General features: G+C 35.8%; 1 protein-coding gene across 4 annotated transcripts in view; it reads right to left on the bottom strand.

Moving 5' to 3' along the window:
• Vps13 (vacuolar protein sorting 13C) overlaps positions 1–16,482 on the bottom strand; it is a 1,645,987-nt gene that overhangs the window by 953,092 nt on the left and 676,413 nt on the right. The gene's annotated exons all lie outside the window — the stretch shown is intronic.

Genomic DNA, 16,482 nt, shown 5'->3' with positions numbered 1-16,482 from the left:
AATAAAAAATACGTAAGTATTTTATTACGACTATTACGTAATAAAATATTTCTAATGCCTTTGCTTTTATCGTAAGCAAACTTGTTTTTGTTTGATTTTCTATCCAAACAGATGACAGCCGTTCCATTTCTTCCAATTCTTTGTGTCTTAATCTAATGGATTTTAATTACACTTTGAGTTGTTCCTGCTATGAAAGTTGTTTTTATTTTCTCTGCATTCTTTGTAATTCTCGGCGTTGCCTCATTTAGGTCTGTAGCACATTCAATATCACATGGTCTTCCATTTCGCTCAAAGCGTTTCACAATTTCATATTTTTTTCTCTATCGACAGAGGCGGACTGGCCATAAGCCTTACCGGGGGAACCCCGGTGGGCCGGAGGCCGTTGTGATTTTGGCCATAAACCATAGTATGAGGCCACTATAAATTTTCCCGGGTAAGAATTTTTGAGCCAGTCCGCCTCTGTTTATCGATATTGCTTTTCTTTTTCTCTCTGAATCTGCAGTGTCTTCACCAGGATGCTTCCTTTTCACACCTTTTAATTAAGTATTTTACTCATTTTTAGGGAATAAAGCACAATTACAAAACAAGGAGGCATGCTTGATACACATAAACAAAGCTGCGCGCATGTAGCAACTGACTAAACAACACCGTAAAGGCAGAGATACACTATTAACACCTCACATTTTACTAAAGCACATTTCTAAGGGTTACTACCATAAAACAATAAAAACAATTTCCAGTTGCGTTTCTGCTAGTGGAATCTGCTATAAACTGGTAGTAAACTCGATCTAATTGCATTTGCGATTATACCGATAGCTGGAATTGTGTTGATTTTTACGTTATTATTGTGAAATGTGTTTCTCCTTCACTGATATAAAACACAAATACATTTTCAGAATCTTCTCTTCATTCCTATCGTGCTGTGTTCGGTTGGGGTGATTCTGCGTTCGACTACCATTTCTTGTAAACACAAAGGCGAATCGTGCATAAGCGAATTCGGTTCGTGTTATATAAGATATTGTTCCCCTATTTATAAATCGTGTATGATCAAATTCGTGTAGTGTAAACACGTGTTATACGAGGAGTGACTGTACTTCATACTAATCATTATCATAATTAACTGTACACAAATGTCATCAATATAGTTTATGCTTTGAAAAACTAGTTAATTTAAATAAGAAAATATTCATTCTTTTAAAATTCCACTTACCATGTTGTTTTTTTTTTTTTTTTTTTTTCACTTGTTATTTGTTATTTTTGGTTTTTAAGAGCATTAGCAACTAAGCCCATATTGCTCCGGGAATATGCGGTGGTCATTCCCTGACTTTTCCGCATCCTCCGAATTTGGTGGTGACAGGCTCGAACCCCGGTCTAATCAAGAAGTGTGTGCTATGCACTGCTGCTCCTTCCCACCTGGCTACAGAGGTGCTTTTTTCACATGCATTTGTGATATATCACAAATACAAGTGAAATATGAAATATAATGAAACTAAACCAAGATACATCCAGTAAATTGATGGTTATACGTTATACTTATACATGTTTGGTAGCCAGCATACTTTCAATTTCCATAAGTAAATGCTATGATTTTATAGCATGTTCATAGGAGAACTACTTTCAAAATCTACATAAGTTGTCTTGATAGGTTACCAAACATGCAGTACATAGATGAACAGCATAATCCTCAATGTACTGAATTTATTTCTAGGGCTGAAGTCACAATGAATGTGATTTAGGTGAAACATTGATTGAGAAAAGTTTGGCAACATGGCCTGAACATGGTACTTCAGTAGCACTGTGACCATTCATTGTTATTTAGTGGTCAAAATTAGCTGTTTAATGGTCACTCAAGGACATTCACTCAAGTGAATTTCCTTCAGCCCACCAATCAGTTTCATTTGTCTTTCATTTGCACAATCTAAACAACCCATCCTGAAAGGCTACTAATGCTAAGGCCTTCCACTGTAACCAGTACACATTTGATAAAAGATCTGATTGTTCAAGCAATGTTACTGTACCTCACATGATTAGAAATCTGCCTGAAATCAAGAGTAATATGATCTCATCCTAAGGCTGCACATATTCTGCTATATTAAATATTTGAGTTTTTGAACTGAGATACCACCTAATATGCTATTTAAAAAAGCATATGATGTAGATTATAAATATAATGAAGAAAAGATTTTATATGTTGTGGAGTGAAATTCTCCACAGTATATACAAAATCATCTGATTTTATGATTCAGTGGTGAGCTATAGTGGGCTCGCGCGAGCCCATTGTTATATATTTTTTATAATTTGTGAGCCCACTGTTGAACCGATCATTTATTTTACAAATGAAATCCTGAATTCAATTATTGAGTATACAGAGCTGGAACTACGGTGGGGGCGAGAGGGGGCCCATCGCCAGCATTTTAATGGCTTGTTTGTTTGTTATTTGGTTTTAGGAGCATTAGCAACTAAGGCCATATTGCTCCGGGGATATGCGGGTCATTCCCTTACCTTTCTGCATCCTCCGTATTTGGTGGTCATGGGCTCAAACCCCGGTCTAATCAAGAAGCATGTGCTACGCACTGCTGCTCCTGCTCACGTGGCTATGGAGGCACCTAATTTTAATGGCAAATGGACCATTTGTGTTTTAAAATTGCTTCATTTTGCTTTAATTACAGTCAGACCATTGTTTAATGAACTCCTTTATAGCGAATTTTTTAAATTCCCCTTGGTAAATACATTTAAAATTGTTTCTGTAGAATGAAGAAAATTTCCATATAGCAAACAAATTACAAGGGACTAAATTTTTTATGTACTGTTCCCACCTCTGGCCTTTAGGCAATTAGAAAGGGCAAATTAAAGGTTAAAGGATTACCATTCCGTAATTTTAGTGGTGCCCATAAAACCAATGCAGCCACTTATGCCACCTACCGATACAATAAGCCAATACTATGGAAAGCATAGTCAATATGCTTTCCATAGCCAGGCAGAAGATTAAGGCATATTCCCAACATGGATAATAGCCTCTGGTCAACCTGTGTTGCAGTTTCTCCTTTTCCTGAAAGCAGTCATCTGTTTTTTGGAGAAGTGAGCGATCCCCACCTTTCAGCAAAATTCTCACGTCTAAGTTTACATGGTCACAGTAGCTGAATATCCAAGTGATTCCGACAGTATTCAAAGAACTAGTGAGAGTAGCAACATTGGGGGGGGGGGGGGCAACCAAGATATTAAATAAACTTTCCAAAGATGAAATGTTGGCAGATTTTGAAACTGCATCTAGACCTTCACTGTGAAGAAAATGTTCCAAAACATAACAGCATATAGGCAATAATAAAAGAAAGAGGAGAAGAAGAAGAGAGAAAAAAAAAAAAAAAAAAAACTGTTTGCATTATATTACCAATCTCCAAAAAACCAGCACAACTGATTGAGGATGATTGCTAAAGAACTTAAAGTGGAAATTATTGCTGCCCATCTGAGCCCAAGCGTTCGGGCCCAGATGGGCAACTTGTAGCATGCAGATGGCAATTGCAATTTGGAGAAATTATCCTGCGCTGTGTAAACATTTTGAAATCAGAAGTTAAATATTCGGAATTATTAAACCGACTTTTAAATCTGGAATATCTTAACGATTTAGCACTACTGATCGACACCTGCAGAAGCTCTCTTACATACCAGAACCTTTACAAAGTTGCAGCATCACTGTAGTAAAAGCTTATAGATTAATTATTCAAACTATCAATGCTAGTCTCCATGGCATGAAAAACAAATAAGAAATTTAAGTTTTCTAATAAAACATGAAATAAAAATTAATGATTTTAGAGATTTTGTCAAAGGCAGTTATCTTTAAAATCGAGTGATATTCCCTTTTCAATTAAAAAAGCGAGAAATATCCTTGAAACTACTGCAAAAGCAGTGCCAAAACTGGGCGAGCTTTTATCGTAATGAATAACATTGTAACAATTAAACATGTTGCAGATATGAAGACCATACCATTTAATTTCTATATATAAAACCATTGCTTCAATTTGATCCAGATCGTTATGTCAAATCTTTCCTCCATAGTCATCGCTCAGTTATTGAGCAAAGCAGAAGATTGACAACAAATATTAATAAAGAAGTAAATTATATATGGCAATTTTTTTAATAAATTTTCCTTGAATATTTGTGTAATAATTTTTTTCATGTAATCTGTAATTTTTGTTTTTATATTCTAGAATGTTTTGTGATAGTTTGTTATTTGTGATATGGGAAATATTTTCATGTTATTTTTTATTTTCAATATCAACATTTTATCCCGAAAAAAAATGTATCCATTATATTTCCCTAGTTGTAAAAAAATGGATGAAAAAGTCGCATGTCTGCTGAGCACGCAAAGTAGATGGTTTTATGTGAAACATCCTTCATGTTTCTTTTAGATATTTTGATTTGTACATATTGATTACGAAATAAGAGATTTTGTATTGTAAATATTTTATTGATCATTCACAAATTTCCATAATTTCTGGAAGACAAGATACAATGGATTTATGATAACTAAAGTAAGAGAAGTATACTTGCTATTGCAACATATCTAAATGTCTCTGACAACAGTGTCAATTGATGTACCAGATCTTTAAGTTGAAACGACATACACAGCTGTTCGGGGCACCTAACAATGGAATGTAATGAAAATGTGAGACAAAAAAAGAAATTGTTGACAAATCTTTGTATTGTTGCAGTCATATGACAAATACTTGCAATCATACTTACTGCAGGAAGCATGACTGTGATGTCATACTATTCAAAAATTCTAAAAAGTTAGAACTTGAGATACCGTACTAGTCACAAAAAATGCATCACATGCTCTAATCATATTACTAGCGAGTGCTCCGCACAGACTGGTGGTGCGAACGTGGAAGCACTTCCAGCAGACGTCATGGATGATGTCACTTCCGTGACCGATCAGATTTATTTGGTAGGTACTCCCCCCCCCAAGGATGTTTCACATCAAACAGTTGGCAAAAGTGCGAGCCCATTGTTAAAATATTCACAGCTCACCACTGAACATAGCCATATAGTGCAAGGAAGACACGGGCTTTTGCTTCACCAGCCAAAAAAGAAAAAAGGGAGATAAGAAAATACAAATTATGCAAATATACAAAAATACAAATTCCCTCGTAATACAGGTAACTATCCAGTTGACCTTTGAATTTCTTAAAGCTGTCAAGCCCCAACTATCTGCAGAGACAACTTTCCAGTAAACAACAACAACTCACTCACTAAAAGAAATTTAAATTTCTTTTAGCAAGCAAGTAATTTGAATTTATGGCTCCTAGCTGAGGAATTCTTTATAACAGTTAAAGATTCACCAATTATTCATTTTACTAACACTATAATTGGTGTTAGTAAAATTATTCATTTTACTAACACCAATTATACATTTTACTAATTTGTTTTATACGAGTCCCAAGTAAGCGTGAAATTTAGAAAATTTAATGACTTAGTATCTGTATCCTCCCTTTCAAATGTAAATTTGAGTCTAGAATGAATATTATTAAATGAATGTAAAATGTCTTGGACAGTAAGTACTACTATCAGTAATAACTAGAATATCATCTAAATACCTCCCATAGTATGTGATACGGGGTCGAAAAGATGTCAAATGTATATGCTCAATTGTTGAAAGATAGATCTCCACTATTAAGCCAATCAGGCTCAATCCCATTAGGAAACCAAAAATTTGTTTGTAAACTTTGTCTCGAAAGGTGATATAGTTGGCCTCAACTAACAGTTTAATTAAGTGAAAAATTTTATGGAATCCATACTGGTGATTATTGATCAGATGGAAGATTTCTAGATAGCTTAAGAGTTGGCAGTTAATTGATTTCTCCATTATTTTGGAAAGAGTAGAGGTGATTACAATAGGGCAATAATTGGATTTGTCACCCATTTTAGGAACTGCTGGATATGAGCAAATTTCCAAGCAGAAGGAAAAACGACACTAGAATATGAAAGTGAAAAAAGGGAACACAGCACAGGAGTAAGTTCGGCAGCACAGATTGTGAGAACAAGTGGAGAAATACCATCAGAACCTGGAGCTTTCCTAGCATCAAGATTGTTCAAAAATCCTTCTGACATCCTTTTGACAAAAGACCACAGGAGGCATTGAATGGAATGTACTGGAAATGGTGGGAGGTGGTTTTCCAAGATCATTAATACATGAGTTGGAAGAAAAATCAGATGCTAAAAGACTGAAGTAGCAATATTCTTGGCTAAAGTGGCAATAGAACAATCTGGTTTAGATAGAGGTGGGAACAGAGATGGGCAACAGTTGCAGCCAAGCTTTGGCAAGAGAATGCTCAGCTACCATTTGGACAAGAAGCGAATTTTCTCCTCTTAGCCTGTTCGAAATCTAGTTTGGCCTGATGGATAACTGCGTTACAATTGTTGAGAGCTTTGGTGTAGAACGAAAATAAACCTGGAGATTTGGATATGAGCCAATTACGATATTGTGACATTCTTCTCTTAGGTCCTGGTTTTCCAATAAATGTGCTTTAGCACATTTATTGGAAATTAGCACATTTAAAGCAATAAATGTGCTTTAGCACATTTATTGGAAAGTAGTGGTGCTAGTAAAAAACATTTATTGGAAAACCAATGTTTAGAAAAAGGATGAGATTTTAAGGTGGTGTGTGGATTACTATAAGGTGATGTGAACAGTTAAGTGTCATAGACAGACCTTCAAAACTCGGAAACAAGCATTTCCAGAACTATGTTGATATAAAATATTTTTATTGTCTACATATGAGGAACTCATTCCTGAAGTTATCCTGTGTATTTTTGAGACATCCTGTATACACAGGGTGTCCCAGGAGGAAAGGTCAATATTCCAGGAGGTAAAAGAATAGGTCATTTTAAGCAAAAAAGTTCACATAAACTTGTCTCCTATCCCGAATGGTTTCCGAGATAGAGCTACTTTAATGTATGTTTGTTTTGAAATTAGCGCGCAATATTTTCCTTCCCTCCCATCAGACTGCACCATTTGATTGTCAGTTATCAGTTGATTGTTGTGACTGTTGAAGTGAACCAGACTGCGAGTGAATCAGTGAGTAGCGTCAACTGTCAGTTCTAATAATAGAAGTGTTTGATAAAAATGCCACACATTTTTACTAATGCTGAATAGGCAGTTATGCTGTATGTTTAGGGCTTCTGTGATGGTACTGCCTCTGCTGCTGTTGAAGAATACCATCGGCGCTTTCCCACGTCGAATTACGGATCGTAGAGTGTTTTTCCAAAGTTTTCAACACATTGCATGAAAGTGTTATGCTTCCCAGTGCTCTATGTTTCATCTGAACGAGGACGTCAAGAAAATGTACAGGAATGAGAACACATTCTGAACATGATTCAGTGTAGTCCTACAATTAGCACATGAAGAATTTCTGCACGTCTCGGTGTTTTGCGAACACATGTATGGCAAACACTACATGAAGAGAGCTTTTACCCAGTTCACCCACAGTGTGTGCAAAATCTTCACATACGGGACAGTGGCACGCATCTTGAATTTTGTCATTGGTTAAATGCCAATTGTGAAGCGTTTCGATCAATACTATTTACTGATGAAGCCACGTTTACCCGGAATGGAATCAACAACACACGTAACACTCATCGATGATCGCAAGAGAATCTACATGGTACAGTGGAAACAAATTTCCAAGTTCGTTTCTCAATCTATGTATGGTGTGTTATGATCAATAACCTGTTGATAGGTCTCGTTATTTTAGAACATCGAATGACAGGACACAATTACCTTCAATTTTTGCAAAATACATTAGGTGAACAACTAGAGGACGTTCCTTTGGCCACACGCTGTGCTAAGTACTTTCAGCATGGTGGGGACCCCCCTTCCCATTCTACCAGACGTGTGAAGGACCGAATTTTCTCCTAATCAGTGGATTGGTTGTGGTGGTGCCATTAACTGGCCACCAAGACCTCCAGACCTAACCACATTGGATTTTTGTTTATTGGGTTGGATGAAGAGTGAAGTGTACAGAAGAAAGATGGATGCAAGAGATGATCTTCTAGCTTGCAAAATTGATGCTGTTGCCCATATAAAGGAACATGAAGATACACTAAGACAAGCAACACACCATGTTCTCATGAGAGCAGAAAAGTGCATTGAAGTTGATGGTGGCATTTTTGAAAATTTATTATAAGCTGCTCCATATTTGTCACTTGGAAAAATAAATATTCAAATGCCTTTATCTCGGAAACCATTCGTGATAGGGCACATGTTTATATGAACTTTTTTTGCTTAAAATTACCAATCCTTTCACCTCCTGGAATATTGACCTTTCCTCCTGGGTCACCGCGTATATATATAAAAAATGTAAGAAGGAAAAGGAAATAAGGAAGAAGAGAAAAGAAAGAAGATAATAATTCTTTAATTCTAATGCCAAAATCTTCAGTATCGAAACTTATGACTTTACTAACTTATTTACTTCCTTGCCACATCATTTAATTATCTCAGTGCTTAATCAATTATATCTTAAATACAAGCACGTTCTACCCGTGGATGAGATTGTCTGGAATAATTATATCAACCTATGTATTCTGAACAACTACATTTACGATGCCATTAGTACCTACAGACAATCTATAGGAGTTCCCATGGGCTCACAAATTTCCAGTATAGTTTCTAACTTCTTTCTTCACTACTACGAAGATCTGCATACTCATAATAATCCAAACCTTAACTTCTTTGCATTTAGATATGTTGATGACATCTTGATTTTAAATAATCATTTTGAAAATATTGCAAAATTGATATATCCTACTGAACTTACTTTAAATAAAGAAAATAATGGTAACCAGCACGCAAACTTTCTCGATTTAAATAATTGCCCTCTTCACCATACCTTGGAAGTATTTGATAAAAGAAGTCAATTTAATTTCAATATTATTTATTTAACAAATTGGAATTCTAATATTTCTATTAGAGTTCATAAAAATATCATTCATACACAAATTTTGTGTCTTGCATATCTTAGCAGCAATCAAGCACTTTTTATCAAAGCTTTAAACGGCAATTACACAAAATTACGTTTCAATAATATTCCAATTAATTTTATAAATTGTATTATTTAAAATCTTTCTAACTTCATTAAACAAAAATTCAGATTCACTATGTCTCATTTTGATTAGAGCTAACATGGTAATTGTACAGTTGTATAGATGTATATTTAAATGGTGGTATTTCCACCACTTTGAAAGTGATCACATCATATGACTTCTATTCTGAACGATGCTCACGCCTTTTCACTTTCTAAGTTACTTCTATTTTACTTTATTTCTATTTTTATTTCCATTCTTAATTTATTTTAATTATTTTGAATCGGACCTTTTTCCTCACTTTTAACTATAGAGGGCTTCCATTGTTTTTTTATACTAAGCAACTTCACCATCGCATAGCTCTCCCTGTTTGTATTCTATTTATTAATCAGGTTTATTAAGCATTTTACTAATCGATACTACATAATTTTAAAGGTATTTAATTTTATTTTTCTTCATAATTTTGCTTCTTATTCTTCTTTTTACTTGTCTTTTTACTTGTTTTTTCTACATCTGATATTAACAAAAAAATATATCACAGGCTAGCGGTATTAGTTCTCTTCTACTAACACCTTCACAACCAAGGCCCTCTCTAAGAGCTTGGGTACTTACACACCTAGCTTGCCTAGTATCTTTTAAAATATTTTCCTTCTCTTTACCTCTTTCTATTCTTCTTTTTCCGTCCGTTGAACTATTAGTGCAATGCGAGGGCGATTCGGACATTCCTTCTTTTCTTATTCTCGCTATCTTCGTCTCTCTCTTTTTTTACTACTTTTTCCCTCCCATACCTTGTATTACTTACCATTCCTATGCTGCTGCTGCTGCTGTCTGTTACATTCTCTTTTTTTACCATAACTTAATTTAACAGTTTTACTTAAAATATATACACTGCGTTGGGGCTACCTTACTCATGTTTCTGGAGGTTTTAATATATATATAAATTTTTTTTCACAATATTATTCTTTAATGCTACCTCCATCAGCATGGGTTTGTATAGAAACACAGTGTTTTGGTACATGATCAGGTGTAGTCCCCTGATGAAATATCTGATCCATGTACCAATTTATTTTCATTTTATTTCTATTTTATTATTATTTTTTAATATTCATTAATTACCACTTCCTTTCTAGCTTTTGTAAATATGATTTGGCTTGATAATTCAACCTGTTAATTCAGCCATTAATTCCACTTAATTTATTAGGTTCTTAACATTCTTTTTCTCTTATCTTCTTCCATCAGGCCTGGCATGTTGTTGTTAACTTTCCCATCTTACTATGTCTTTTATCAATTATTTCTATATATATATATATATATAAAAGAAAAAGAAAGAAAAAAAAATGTGTACATTTCTAATCTACATTAACCAATACAGATAACAGTCTCATTTTTTTTAAATACATTTCTACAAAATTCCTAAACACTGAAATTTTCTCAGAACCTTGTTACCCATTAAGCTTCGGCTCCACGATTAAAATCTGATATAACTGATCTTAAATTATGCTAAATTTCTCATAAAGAGGAAAATCATAAAAACCATGCTCCCATGTTTCAGGTAAACTACATATACACAAAGGATCCTCTTCCAAACCTCCTCCTAAATCACATAACTTATATTTAAGTGGACCATGCTCTGCGATTATATCAGAGGCTTGCATGCAGAGAAAGAACCACTTATTATTTTATTTCCAATATTAAAACATACATCAGGAATAAAAAGCCTAGTTACAGCACCAGTCACGCTGGTGCTCCACCGTTCTTGCCATATTCCTGTCAATTTCAATAAAATACTTTTTTTTTTTTTTCCTCTCTCTCTTGTTGTTGTTATTTGGTTTTTAGGAGCATTAGCAACTAAGGCCATATTGCTCCAGGATATGCAGTGGTCATTCCCTGACCTTTCAGCATCTTCTGTATTTAGGGGCGACGGGCTCAAACCCTGGTCTAATCAAGAAGCGTGTGCTATTCACTGCTGCTCCTTTCCCCTGGCTATAGAGGCGCTTCCTCTCTCTTCTGATGAATCAAAATATCATTAGCAATTCCCATGATTGTAACTTGTCTGCTCTTCCTTAAAAAGTAACTAAAAGCTCTATAAACAATATATAGATCCAAGGGGAGTGCCTTATGTTACATGTGGTACTGTTACATATGGACATGTGCTTTTGTAATGGGCGGTAACTGGAATGTCAGTTCATCTCTGCCTTGTATCTCTGTGAAGAACAGTACCACTGTAGAAGGGCCAGAAACGAGTATATGTGCATTCTGTTGTTCTGTTCCAGCCTCTTGGCTACCCAGAAGCATCTGTCACCTGGAATGATGATTCTGGGTACTTGTCCACACCGCGGGAAGGTGGGCCAGTCCAAATGGAGCTCACACTGTCTCAATTTGAGATGGCCAAAGATGAACCAGATTCCTCTGGGGACCCCACTCCAGAGGAGGAGGGGGGGAAGCTACCGTGGTGTTATTTTAAAAAGTAATAATAATAAATAAAAAAAATTATACATACATACATAATAATTATTCACACTGGACTAACACCAAGCTGGAGGATATCATGAGAAATACAAGGATAATGATGACCAAGAGCTGCCAACACCACCCGAAATCAGCCGTGGAGAGACTGACAATTGCTCAGAAAGGAGGAAGGGCCTAATAGACCTCATTGAGCAACAGAAGACAGCGATTGGTAACCTGAAGGTAACCTTCCAGAAACACACAGAAGCACTCCACCAGGCCATAAGGAAGGTAGACAAGCGGTATACCCCACTCAACCTAAGCGAGGAGTCCCCCTCCCAACCAGGAGGCACAAACGAAGCTAGAAAGATGGGCAAAGAAGACACTCCATGGCAGACACTACAATGACTTCCATGAAGTTCCCATATATAAAATTGCTTCCAATGCATGGCTCACAAGCGGGACGCGCTTCCCCGAGGCTGAAGGATTCATGCTCGCCATCCAAGACCAGGAACTATAGAAAATACATCGGCAAGGAGCCCGCAGTGTCCAATGACACATGTCAACGATGCCACCTGGCCTCAAAAACAATCCAACACATGACCGCGGGATGAAAGGTGATTACCCAGACTGAGTACACTCATAGACACAACCAGGTAGCCAGGATAATACATCAGAAGCTAGCAAGGAAATACCAGTTAATCGAAGAAAGTGTACCATACTACAAGTACAAACCCCAGACAGTACTAGAGATCCCAACCCACAAGCTGCACTGGGACTGCACCATAATAACGGACCGGACAATCCCGCACAACAGACCGGATATAACCCTTGTGGACAAGAAGGAAAAGGCTTCCTATCTGATTGAGATAGAGGTACCCAACACTGGCAACATGCTGTAAACCCATGGGGAAAATATCAGAAAGTATACAAACCTAAGACAGGAGATCAAAGAGATGTGCCATATGCAACAAGTAACAACCATCCCGAGCATTGTCATCCACTGGAATGGTGCCAAAGACCCTACATAATATTCTAGAAGCAATAGGTCTCCCAGCGAACACCTACAAGGAATTCCAGAAAATCACAATCCTAAACATCTGTAGGTTAGTCAGAGAGTTCCTCGACCAACAGTAACACCAGACATAAAAACAACCACCCTGTGTACTTGGTAGCAATACCAGTCACAAGGTGGAAACCTTAGTCAGTGAGAAATAATATAAGGCAATAATAATAATATGTGATACTGTTACAGATAAACTTTTAGCTGTTGTAGGCTTCAGTACTTTTCATCGCTCTGTAACGTTCCCATTCTATCTTTGTTTGCTCTATTAGAATGGCCAGCTCTTTATTCATCCATTTTGGCATCCTGCCTGTGCAATATTTTCTTAATGGTATATATATATATTTACAGCTTGTGATTTTTGCTTTTAAATTATTCTATAATTCAAATGTATTTGCCCATCACCATTTAGCATCTTTAACTGTCATATCCCCCCTCTTCTGAAATTAAAACCTGTGCCTTTATCTTTAAGTACTGCATATAACTAATGAAGCATGATCACTAGCTGCCAATAGTTCCTGCAATTTAAGTTCAGGCATCTGAGTCATGATAAGATTAAGAATATTCTCGCCACTGGTATTTTCTCTAATATGTGATACAAATAATAATAATCTTGTTTATTTTAAAATTTTGTTACCCATGGTAAGTCTCCCTCCCACTTATTCCAATCAATTAGGGCATACTGAAGGCACCCATAATAAGACATTCACACTTGCTTACTCATTCCACCTACATGTAATGACTCTTGTCATATTCTTCCACAAACTATATCAATGAACATACTCTTCAATTGCCGAACTATACAAACTCATATGTTATAACCCTACTGTGAGGGCTTTCATTCATGAGATTAACACAATATAATTTGATTAAATGATTAAATCATGCTAAGAAATAATTTGATGCAAAAAATAAATATATAATAATGATAAATAAATAAATGCTTCCAATGCATGGCTCATTGGAAGCATTTATTTATTAGGATATGAATACGATCATGGTCTAGCAATTTTGTATAATTCATGACAATCATGAATAAATGTGAGATTAGTATAATGTGAAAGTGATACAAATCTGAAGCCACTTCCAAATGACAGAAGCTATCTTCAAGTTTTTATTCACCAACCAAAATATTGTGCTCTGCAGTAGATGACAGAATAATTACAGAACTGTAATCATAGCAGAATTCACAAACTCCTGAGAAGGTACAGTACATATTTTGGTTCAGCAAGCTAAAGTCAGTCATTGCTGCTGTGCATAAATTTTGAACACAGGTTTAAAAAGAAGCCACCAAGTAGGGCCTCATGGCAGAGGTAGTGACTGAACAAATCAGTTTGAGTGCAGTGAAGCTGGTTCAAGGAAGTTTTACACAAAGCCCAGGAAAATTCAATCATCACCTCTGCCATGTGGTCATGTAAAGTTGTGGTGACGTTATGTTGCAAACTGAGGATGAAACCAATTAAAGCACATACAAAGGCTATTGATTGACAACAAGGCCAAGAGGATGAAATTTTGTTGGTAAATTTCTCCATGATTACAGTTTTGCAATTATACTGCCAGCTATTGCATCATACACATTTTTTGATCGCACATAAAACTTAATGATATCCTCTTTCACTTGGAAGTGGTTTCAGATTTGTATCATACCATATTCAAGTTTTTTTTTTTTTTTTTATCCTTGCCTTTTTCCCATTATTATATGGGGTCAGCATTTTTATTGTTTTTGCATGCAATTTTTACAGCCGGATGCCCTTCCTGACACCAACCCTCACCCTTTATGCGGGCTGGGAATATGCGGTGGTCATTCCCTGACCTGCCACATTCTCCATATTTGGTGGGTACGGGCTCAAACCCCGGTCTAATCAAGAAGCGTGTGTTATGCAATACTGCTCCTGCCCACCTGGCTACAGAGGCGCCCTCATACCCTATTCAAGTATTAGTGTTTTAGTTTTTGTAAAGACTGTTTATGGACACCCCATAGATTTGATATATTCCTATATGTTTGACAAAAGCACTATTCAATTTGTGAAATTATTTTTGTAACTGCTTTAACGACAGTGGTGTCCAGCATTTTGACTGAAGGACGATAACAATTTTCCTGTTGTCATTCATCACTTCTACTCAGTTTAAGTTGCTGTTTGCAGCAGGGATATATGCAGAAATTTAAAAAGGAAGGGGCTTTGTCCCATCAGGTGGGGGGGTTGTATCATTTTACATTAAAAAATTCTATAAGCAAAAACAATGAATATGAACTAAAAAAAAACTTGTAAGTGATCTATCTAATTATCCATAATGCAAATGAAATTGTCAAAATAAAATGCTCTAAACAAAGCCATTTAATTCGTATTTTACTAAACACATTTAATTATGTGTTTACTAAAAATTGTAGTATTTATTAAATGCACTTAATTTCTAATTAATTGAAACACATGTACAATGATAATCAATAAAAAAAAAAATTTTGAGTAAACAACCAGTTACAGAATTTCATTTTCATTTTTCCTGAATTATTGACATTGGCTATACCACCCTCGGCAAAGCAGACACCTCTATATATATAGTGGACACTTTCTTCTAACCCAATGGTATCCACTTTAGGGAAGTTAGCATTACAGAATTTGTATCTCAGGCTCAAACCTGTAGTCACTGCATGACTACAGGTTTGAGCTAATACAGCATCTGCCCTACTCACTGGACTTGGCTCTATCAGACTAGTTTCTATTTACAAATCTCATAATCAACATGAAATGACAGAAATTCAACAGTGAAATTAGTTAACAACTGATTTGAGTCAAAATCTTCTGAATTTTATTTCATCAGGTTATGAACACTAGTGGATCGTGACAGAAAGTGTGCTAACTTAAGGTGGAACTAGGTTGAAAAATAAAGGTTTTCACAACATTCCAGCATTCCTTCTACGAGAGGCTAGAAACTTTTCAGTCTTCGCCCACCCACCCACTCCTAACCAAAAAAATTGGAAAAACACAAACTGGATCATATGTTATGAACAGTATAAGCTTCACCTTGAAGTTATACACAATAATGAACATTTAATGAGAAAGAAACAAACAATTTCACAATCATATAACTAAAACCATGTTCTAAAATTAAATGTGTAATGCGCAAATTACTAGACATATTCCTAGACATTACTAGACAGCAATAACATTCTTTTCTCCAAATAATTTGCAGATAAAGGAACCACTATGTGGCAGTGATCACAGTGTACTAATGTGGGATTTACTTAAAGATATAATTACCATCAGGGGTAAAGGAAAGGGTTTTTGCTTCTGTAAAGGTGAGTACAGTGGTCTCAGACAGTTTTTAAATTCTGTACAGTGGGATCAACTGACGATGTCACCAACAGTAAATTCTAAGTGGGAAGCATTCAAGGAATAAATCGTGGAAGCTACTAAAAGTTTCATACCTGTTAAGATATATTGTTCAAGGTTTAGGCCTAAATGGATCAAATGAACTAATGAGACTTGTGACAGAGAATAAAAATGCATGGGATGCATATAAATTATCAAGCGACTCAGAAACCTATGGCAGATATAAGCTAGTCTGTATTCAGGTCACAAAGGAGGTTAGGCAGGTGAAGGCAGATTACGAGAAATCTTTGACAAAAGATGCTAAGAAAAACAGCAAGGATTTCTTTACTTATATAAATGATAAAAGGAAGGGGATGAATCTGATCGGTCCACTTGATATCGATGGTTCAACTGTTGATGATCCAGCTCAGATAGCAAACAAACTGAATGAGTATTTTGCATCTACATTCACACATGAGGAATTATTAAGGTTTGAAAATGGCAGAAGGTTATCAAATTGTAGCAGGATACTTAATGATTTTTTAATAACTGAAAGCAAAGTGGAAGAGAAACTGTTGAAGT

Source organism: Mastigoproctus giganteus, chromosome 1 (assembly GCF_048544385.1).
Source record: "Mastigoproctus giganteus isolate SK-2022 chromosome 1, ASM4854438v1, whole genome shotgun sequence".
Classification (NCBI taxonomy): Eukaryota; Metazoa; Arthropoda; class Arachnida; order Uropygi; family Thelyphonidae; genus Mastigoproctus; species Mastigoproctus giganteus.
Note: the sequence above shows the minus strand (reverse complement) of the source record. Positions and strands in the feature narration are given on the sequence as shown.